Source organism: Nicotiana attenuata, unplaced genomic scaffold, assembly GCF_001879085.1.
Source record: "Nicotiana attenuata strain UT unplaced genomic scaffold, NIATTr2, whole genome shotgun sequence".
In the NCBI taxonomy this organism is placed as follows: Eukaryota; Viridiplantae; Streptophyta; class Magnoliopsida; order Solanales; family Solanaceae; genus Nicotiana; species Nicotiana attenuata.
Genome location: NW_017672479.1, coordinates 104,170 through 112,182, shown reverse-complemented (window position 1 = coordinate 112,182; position 8,013 = coordinate 104,170).

Below are 8,013 nucleotides of genomic sequence, written 5' to 3'. Positions count from 1 at the left end.
GGGGGAATTTTTCAGAGCTCAAAACTTGTGAAAGAAGGCATGGGGACTGCCTTTTATAGGCAGGAAAGGGGTGGAAGCTTCTAGAATTTGTTCACTCATTTTCCCCCCTTTTTTATTTCAGATTTTATTCAATAGTCCCTAATGTTTTGACTTGTTTCTCAAGTTACTGCATTTACTTGTTAAATTTTCAGATTGACACCCTATCTAGAAGGTTATAGGGTGTTCCTAATCTGCTACTGCAAGATTCCCCTATTGGATTACCCATGTTACCCCTTTTACTTCTGAAAATTACTAACCTAGGTCAAAATTAACCCATACTTTTGACTATACCATGGTCAATTAACGAAACCAACTTAGCTATAACCAAATTAACTAAACTAAGCCTAACAATTACTTAAAAATAAACACTGAGCTTGAAGAACAATAACTAATCAAAAGAACTCAAACTAATACGAACAATTACTGAACAAACTAATTACCGAACAATTACTAAACAACTACTGATTTGAAACACAAAATTAAACTAATAGAACAAACTTAAAAATCAAAGCAAAAGCTAGCAGAAAATCCAATTAAACTAACGCTTAAACTAATCAAAATTTACCTAAACGTTTAAACTAACAGAAACAAGACAACAATCAAATCAAGACTAAACTAATAAAATCAGAAAATTTAAAGAGTTTACTGATTTTAAAATAAACAGCCTAAATGAGGAACACACAATAACTAAAAGGAAATGAACAAAAATAGACAAACAAAATTAAAACCAGAAGACTTACCAAATTTGGACCCGGACCCTATTGCCTTTCCAATTTCAACCACGAGATGATATTAATCAACCATTCTTGTCAAGAACGGTTAAATAACATCAAATCGTGGTGAAATTGTGCCCAAATCGGAGAAGAAAGTGAACTTGCCCAAATTCCAGATTTTAAACCCTAGATATGAAATCTGCGGAATTCCGCTTGGATTTGAGGGATTCTAACTTGGGATTTGGAAATAGGAAAACCAGAAGAGTCCATGGTGTAGAACTGGGGTCATTTGGTGGTGGCGCCGCCGTGGGCGGCGGAGGCGGCGCCACTGTTTTTGGATATTCGAGGGGCTGGACCAACATTCTAAGGAAAATATTTTGGGGGTTGGAAAGAGGAGGGGAAGGAGAGTCGATGGTGTAAATTTGGGGGCAGTTGGAGGTTTACCGCCGCCGTAGGCGATTTTCGGCGGCGGAATGGGGCGGAGCGGAGCGGGCGACGGAGACGGGGGGAGGCAGGGGGGTACGAGGAGGGTGACCTTTATCTCTATATTTTCCAAAGTGTTTTATTACACTTTTATTTAAACCCCTTGAACGAACCTGGACCGTTGGATGATGGGAAATGAACGGCCTGGATTTAATTAGATCAAAACGGCGTCGTTTTGTATATGGGGGGGGGGGGGTCTGGACCGGATTTGGGGGTTTTGGGCATTTGGGCTGGGATTTTTGCACGAAAATGGCCCAAAATTGGCCTACTTCCTTATCTCAATTTCAATTCCTTTTTATTTATTTTTCTTCTTTTCTTTTTGTATTTTATTTACTTATTTGTTTTTATTTTGTATATTTATGTTTTTCTAACTTTATTAAAATGCAAAATCAAAGACCTACTTTGTTTCCAAAATTAAACTAATTAATTCCTAAAAATATATTAAATCCTATTTAAAGGCAAACCCATGACAAATTCAACAATTAACAATTAAATATGCAAAAATGGACTATTTTTGTTATTTTCTTTAAATTTTGTTCTAAAAACAACTTAACCACTAAATAATCCTAAAATATGAAATTAGATCCTAAATGCAAATGTCATGTGTATATTTTTATATTTTTCATATGAATAAAAATGCTCAAATAAAATGCAAACAATCAACAAAAAATAACACAAAATTTACAAAAGTGTAAAATAATGAAAGAAAACTTATTTTGTTTGAATTTTTGGGAATAATTCATATAGGGCAAAAATCACGTGCTCACAATGACTAATTCACATAACTAAGTTCGGCCGGGACCCACCGTTGTGGACCGCGAGGGGTGCCTAACACCTTCTCCTCAAGGTTATTTCGAGCCCTTACCCTGATCTCTAGTAATGCAAACTGGTTACATGAGTTAATTGCTCTAGGTGCCCTAATGCACATTAATCCGTTAGGTGGCGACTCTTCAAATACCCAATTCCCAAAAGGAAACGAGTTGTTCCCCCATGAATGCCGAAACCCGGACTCCGCGAAGAAAAAAGGGGACGCGACAGCATGGCGACTCTGCTGGGGATATCTAGGCTCTTACCATAACGAACTTAATTTTTTCGTGAATTAGTCTTTAGCATGCCTTATCCCGTGCACCCTTCCCCCTTATTTGGATTTAACTGCCTATTGTCAAGCATTTATGATTTCCTTTGTTTCCTGAAACCGACTTGTCTCTTTGTTTTCTTTTTCCATAATTGTCTTTCAATTATTTAAATACTGTATTTATCGTTTTTTAACGTGCAAATACTTGACAACATGCTATTCATTGTTGCATATATTATGCTCAACATCATATTCCACTCGTGCATAATCATTCCTATAGCAACGCTTGATGAGTGTTTGCGCTCTTCCTATATATCACCCTTTAAATTCGGAAAGGCATATTTGCGGTAAAATTAGTCGATCATCGGTGCGTTCGACGGTTCCGTGCCTTTCCCCCTCAAGTTGTCCGCTTGAGGGTCCCAGTCTAGACCTCTATAGCAACCTTACTCTAATTAATTGTGCATGCATCATGGTCAAACCTAGCCGGGTTAATATGTTGTCCGCATAATAACCTTTTAAGACAAGCCTCGTCCAAAAGTCCATCGGGTTTTCCATAATCCCAACGGACACAACCACGATTGTGTGCATTATTTTTGGAGAAATAAGTGCCAATATGATAATCATTATTGTATAAATTGACGAACCTGGAGGGGGAAGGGCCTAACCATCTTTTGTTTTGTAGAAAAAGAGGCACGAAGTCCCCAGATTCGGTATGGTCGGCAACATACCTCCACTTTTGCTAGATTGGTGGAGGGATCTTCCCTCAAGTGACCAAAATCATGTGAAACGAGTCTTAGGGAATTTGCCTTCACTGTTGGATATTCAACCAAACAAAATGTTGATCGAGGCTGCCACTCTGTTTTGGGACAAGGAAAGGGCCGTGTTCCGCTTTGGGGACATAGAAATGACTCCTCTTCTAGAAGAAATATGAGGGTTTGCTGGGTTGCCTTGGGATAGCCCTGGTCTGTTAGCACCTGAAAATCGCACCGCTAGAGGGTTCCTTAAGATGATGGGGCTGAAGAAAAATGATGATTTGGAGTGCCTGAAGAACTCTTGCGTACCTTTTAACTTCCTCTATGAAAGATACGGTCATAGTAGCTCTTACCGTTTTTTTGATGATGAGTTCTCAATCACCTCCTTGGACTGGGTTCATCGTAGGGTCTTCGTGTTCATTGTGTGTTTTTTGGGCATGCTGGTATTTCCAATCCAAGGGGATAGAATCCATACTAGGCTGGCCATGGTGGCCAAAACTTTGATGGACGGGATCGAGGGATAGAATATACTATTGTCCCTATGATCGTTGCAGATATGTAGCAGGCCTTGGAACGCTGTCAGAAGGGGTCCAAATTCTTTGAGTGTTGCAATTTGCTGTTACAAGTCTGGCTGTTAGAACATCTCCAAAGGGGTCAATACCGCCAAGAGTTTCCACGAAGACAGTGAAATGACCACATAGCCTTCCATCACCCTAAGAGAATGACTTACATTCCAGACATGTTTGCTCAACCTAAGGATGCTGTAGGAAGGGTGCAGTTCTTCAACAAGTTACTGAGGACCAGGTTCAGTGGATGTTCGAGTGGTTCCCCACCGACGAGTTCATCATCAGATCTAGAGACGTCCCACATTTGGTGTTGATTGGGTTGAGGGGGATATACCCTTATGCTCCCCTCAGGGTTATGGGACATGCAGGCAGGAGACAGGTCACACCACGGGTCGCTAAGATGAGTCACTCCATAGCTGATTTCCAGGGTGGTGCCATCCCATATAAGAATGAAGCACAACATATGTGGACATTGAAGATTATTGTGGAAAAGGATACCATCGAGCCGGAGCGATATCATGCGGACCATTCATACTTTTACCCCTCATGGTTGGACGATAATCTATCAGGAATCTTCGAGCTGAGGGTTGGTCCAGGAAACAGGGTCATAGATGAGTTTGCCGAAGCAGAGGTGAAGTATAACAAGCTGCACAAAAGAGTCCGAGAGTCTGAAGCTGAGCATATGGCGCATCATAAGGCCGATATGGAAATGATTAACGAGTGGAAAGAGAGAGCTGTTAAGTCCAGTGAAAGGATGGAATATCTGGAGTACAGTTTAATGGAATTGGAAGGGAAGATAAGAAAGAGAGTCACCGACTGCCAGAACGCTGAGGGAAACGAAGGAGGGCATTTGGCAAGGGCATTCTTACTGCTGAACCCGCGCGAGCTGGGAGAGTTGATCGACAATAGCATCCGGTCTGGAGAGGGTCCTTCTGGGACCAAGTAGATTAGTTTACTCGCTTTCTTCTTAAAATGTAATAAGGCCAAGTGCCATTAGTAACATTATCATTATTTAGTGTCGTTTTGGGTCGTTTATTTTTACATTAATGAAATGAGGCATAATTGGCACTGAATTTCTCCAAATCTATTTGTCGCTAGGCCTACCTCGGAAGTAATGAGGCTCCCACATTAGGACGCGAATTTACATTCCCGCAATATGTGTTTAAATACTGCAAACATTTCAGAATCATTATTGACTTGTTTACCTTTTGTTTTTCTTTATTCTTTATTTCCATCCCCTAAGGTTGTTTCGCACATACTGGCATCATCAGCATATCATACCAGATCTAGAGGCCCTCCACCTCCTCCTCCTCCAAGTAATACGAGAAGAAAAGGAAAGGCTAAAATGGACAACTTAAGTGGTATCCGAAAGGAAAATGCGGAGAATCAGAAACTTCAGATGGTCGGAGTACTCCGGCACCAAATGATTTGGTTTTACGGTTGGAACAAAAGATACTAGAGCTACAGGGAGAACTTGAGTAGGTCCGCAACTTAGCAAACCTATCCCTCACCCTGAATGTCCCCGATGTCAACCAACAAAACGCCAAAAAGCCAGCACCTCCCCAATATACAATGAACCAACATCTACAAAACTCCCCTGCACCGTATCAGTATGCAACTCCATCTCAAAATCTCAATCCCTTACCGATACCAACTCCGCCACAGCACCACCATCAACCAATCCAGTACCCACCAATCGCTACTCATCAGACTCCCTAGAACACACCACAACCTATTCCCAACCCTCAAAACTCAACCAATGATCACCATTACACCCAGATTCCAGGCACTCACCAAAACAATCCTATATATGTGGAAACCGTGCCTCACTCCACTCAACCAACCTCCTATACACCAGAATACGCTGAGAAGGACCTACTCCTCAAGAACATGGCTGAGGAACTCAAGAATTAACAAGTCGGGTTTAGGGTGTCTAAGGAGGCAAAGGGATAAAAGGTTTGAATTATGACGACTTATGCATACAACCGGATGTAGAACTGCCAGAGGGTTACAAACCTCCCAAGTTCGAGATGTTTGACGGTACAGGTGATCCCAGGGTTCATCTAAGGACCTATTGTGACAAACTTGTCGGGGTTGAAAAGGATGAAAAGATCCGGATGAAGCTTTTTATGAGGAGTCTTACGGGAGATGCTTTGTCCTGGTACATCAGCCAGGATCCTAAGAAATGGTCCAACTGGGTGAGTATGGCGTCTGATTTCATGGATCTATTCAGATTCAACACAGAAAATGCACCAGATGTTTTCTACATTCAGAACATTAAGAAGAAGCCCAGCGAGACTTTTCGCGAGTGTGCTACTCGTTGGTGGTCAGAAGCGGCCAAAGTCAGGCCATCTTTGGACGAGGAACATATGAACAAATTCTTCGTCAGAGCACAAGATCCGCAATACTATGAAAGGTTGATGGTTATTGAAAACCATAAGTTCTCTGACATCATCAAACTTGGGGAAAGGATCGAAGAAGGCATCAAAAGCGGGATGGTAACAAACTTTGAGGCACTACAGGCCACAAACAAAGCATTACAATCAGGCGACATATCAAAGAAGAAAGATGTCGGGGCAGTAATGGTGGCTCAAGGCCCAAAATCTTCACTCACATATCAAACACCTCCACCCACATACCAAACACCTCCACCCACATACTAAGCACCCCCGACCACATACCAAGCACCTCCACCTACATATCAACCCTCGTCTCCCAGATATTCAAAGCGGCCCACTGTCTGTCACACCTATAATTCCCAACCATCTCATTTCCAGTCACGTCCAACTCGTCAAAATTATCCAAGACCACGACCCAATTTTGACCGCAAACCACCCAGACAATACACCGCTATTGCTGAACCCATCGACCAGCTGTATGAAAGGTTGAAAGCCGCTGGTTACGTCACTCTTATTCCCTCTGTGGCAGTGGAAAACCCATCCCAATGGGTCAACCCAAACAAAACCTGTGCATACCATTCCAGTATGAAGGGGCACACCATTGACGAGTGCCGAACACTGAAAGATAAAATTTAGACACTGATTGACAACAAGGTCATACAGGCGAAAGAGGCTGCACCCAATGTCCGCAACAATCCTCTCCCGGATCATAGGGGCGGTGGAATACATGTGATAGAGATGGATAAAGAATGGGATCCTGAGGGGTCACGCTTATTCGAGAAGGCGATGACTTTAAACCCGCAGTCACACTTACTCCTATTGTAGTACATACTCAGTCACCAGTCGAGGTTGAGGTAACTGCATCGGTTCCATTTGAGGTAGAGGTAGCTCCACCTGTGGCCGCCCCTGTTTTATTTGAAGTAGAAGTGGCCACACCTTTCACAGTGACAATATCAACCACACCTCCTTTCAATTCAAAAGCAATACCCTGGGATTACATTGCCGAAGCTAGGCAAAAAGGAAAGGCAAAGATGGAAGAATCTGATGCTGCACAAGGAATGACTAGGACCGGAAGAATCTTACACCTGAACACTCGGGAGAACCAAGTAAGGATGCCACTACCAAGCAGCCTGTCATTGAAACAAGACCAGATGACCTTTGGAGGAAAGTACAAGCAAGGGAATACTCCGTCATTGATCATTTGAACAAAACCCCAGCTATCACTGTTGCAAAATTCAGAGGCGCACAAGAATGCTTTGATGAAGGTGTTAAGTGAAGCTTACGTACCCAACAATATCACCTGCGGAGAGATGGCCAACATGGTAGGGCAGGTGCTGGAAAGTCATAAGAATATCTTCCACGAGGACGAACTACCGCCTGAAGGGTTGAATCATAACCGAGCATTGCTATTGCGGCCAAACGCTCACGTAAGTGCACGCGGTCGTCAAGTAATAAAGTAGTGAGTAGAGTATCGTTCCCACGAGGACTTGTGATTAACTATTAACTAAATTAGACTATCCTAATTATCTATACAAGAATTAAACCTAGAAGTATTTGATTCTATACTAATTAAATAAAGAAATATAAATAATGAACTTTGAACAGAGGAAGAGCAGATTTTTATGATATCAATGTAATGAAAACGATCTAGGGTTATGAGCTATCTAATATTCCTATTGCATTCTTCAATTGAATTGACTAACTAATTTATCTAGTTTATTGGTTGACAGGGTTAATATTGCTCATAAGAATCTGTCGAGTTCTTACTCGCCTATTCAAGCTAACCTAACGCCTATATGTCTATGGAGTTAGAATCAACAAGAACGCATTTATAATTCATCTAAATTAACCAAGCAAGGCAATTGGGTATATGTCTATCCAAATTGCTAATCCGTTCCCCGAGGCCCAGGTTCAAGAACTTGCTCTACTTAATCCTATATGCAATCTAGAATTCCCACTTTCGAGTTCAACTCTAGATTCGTAGAT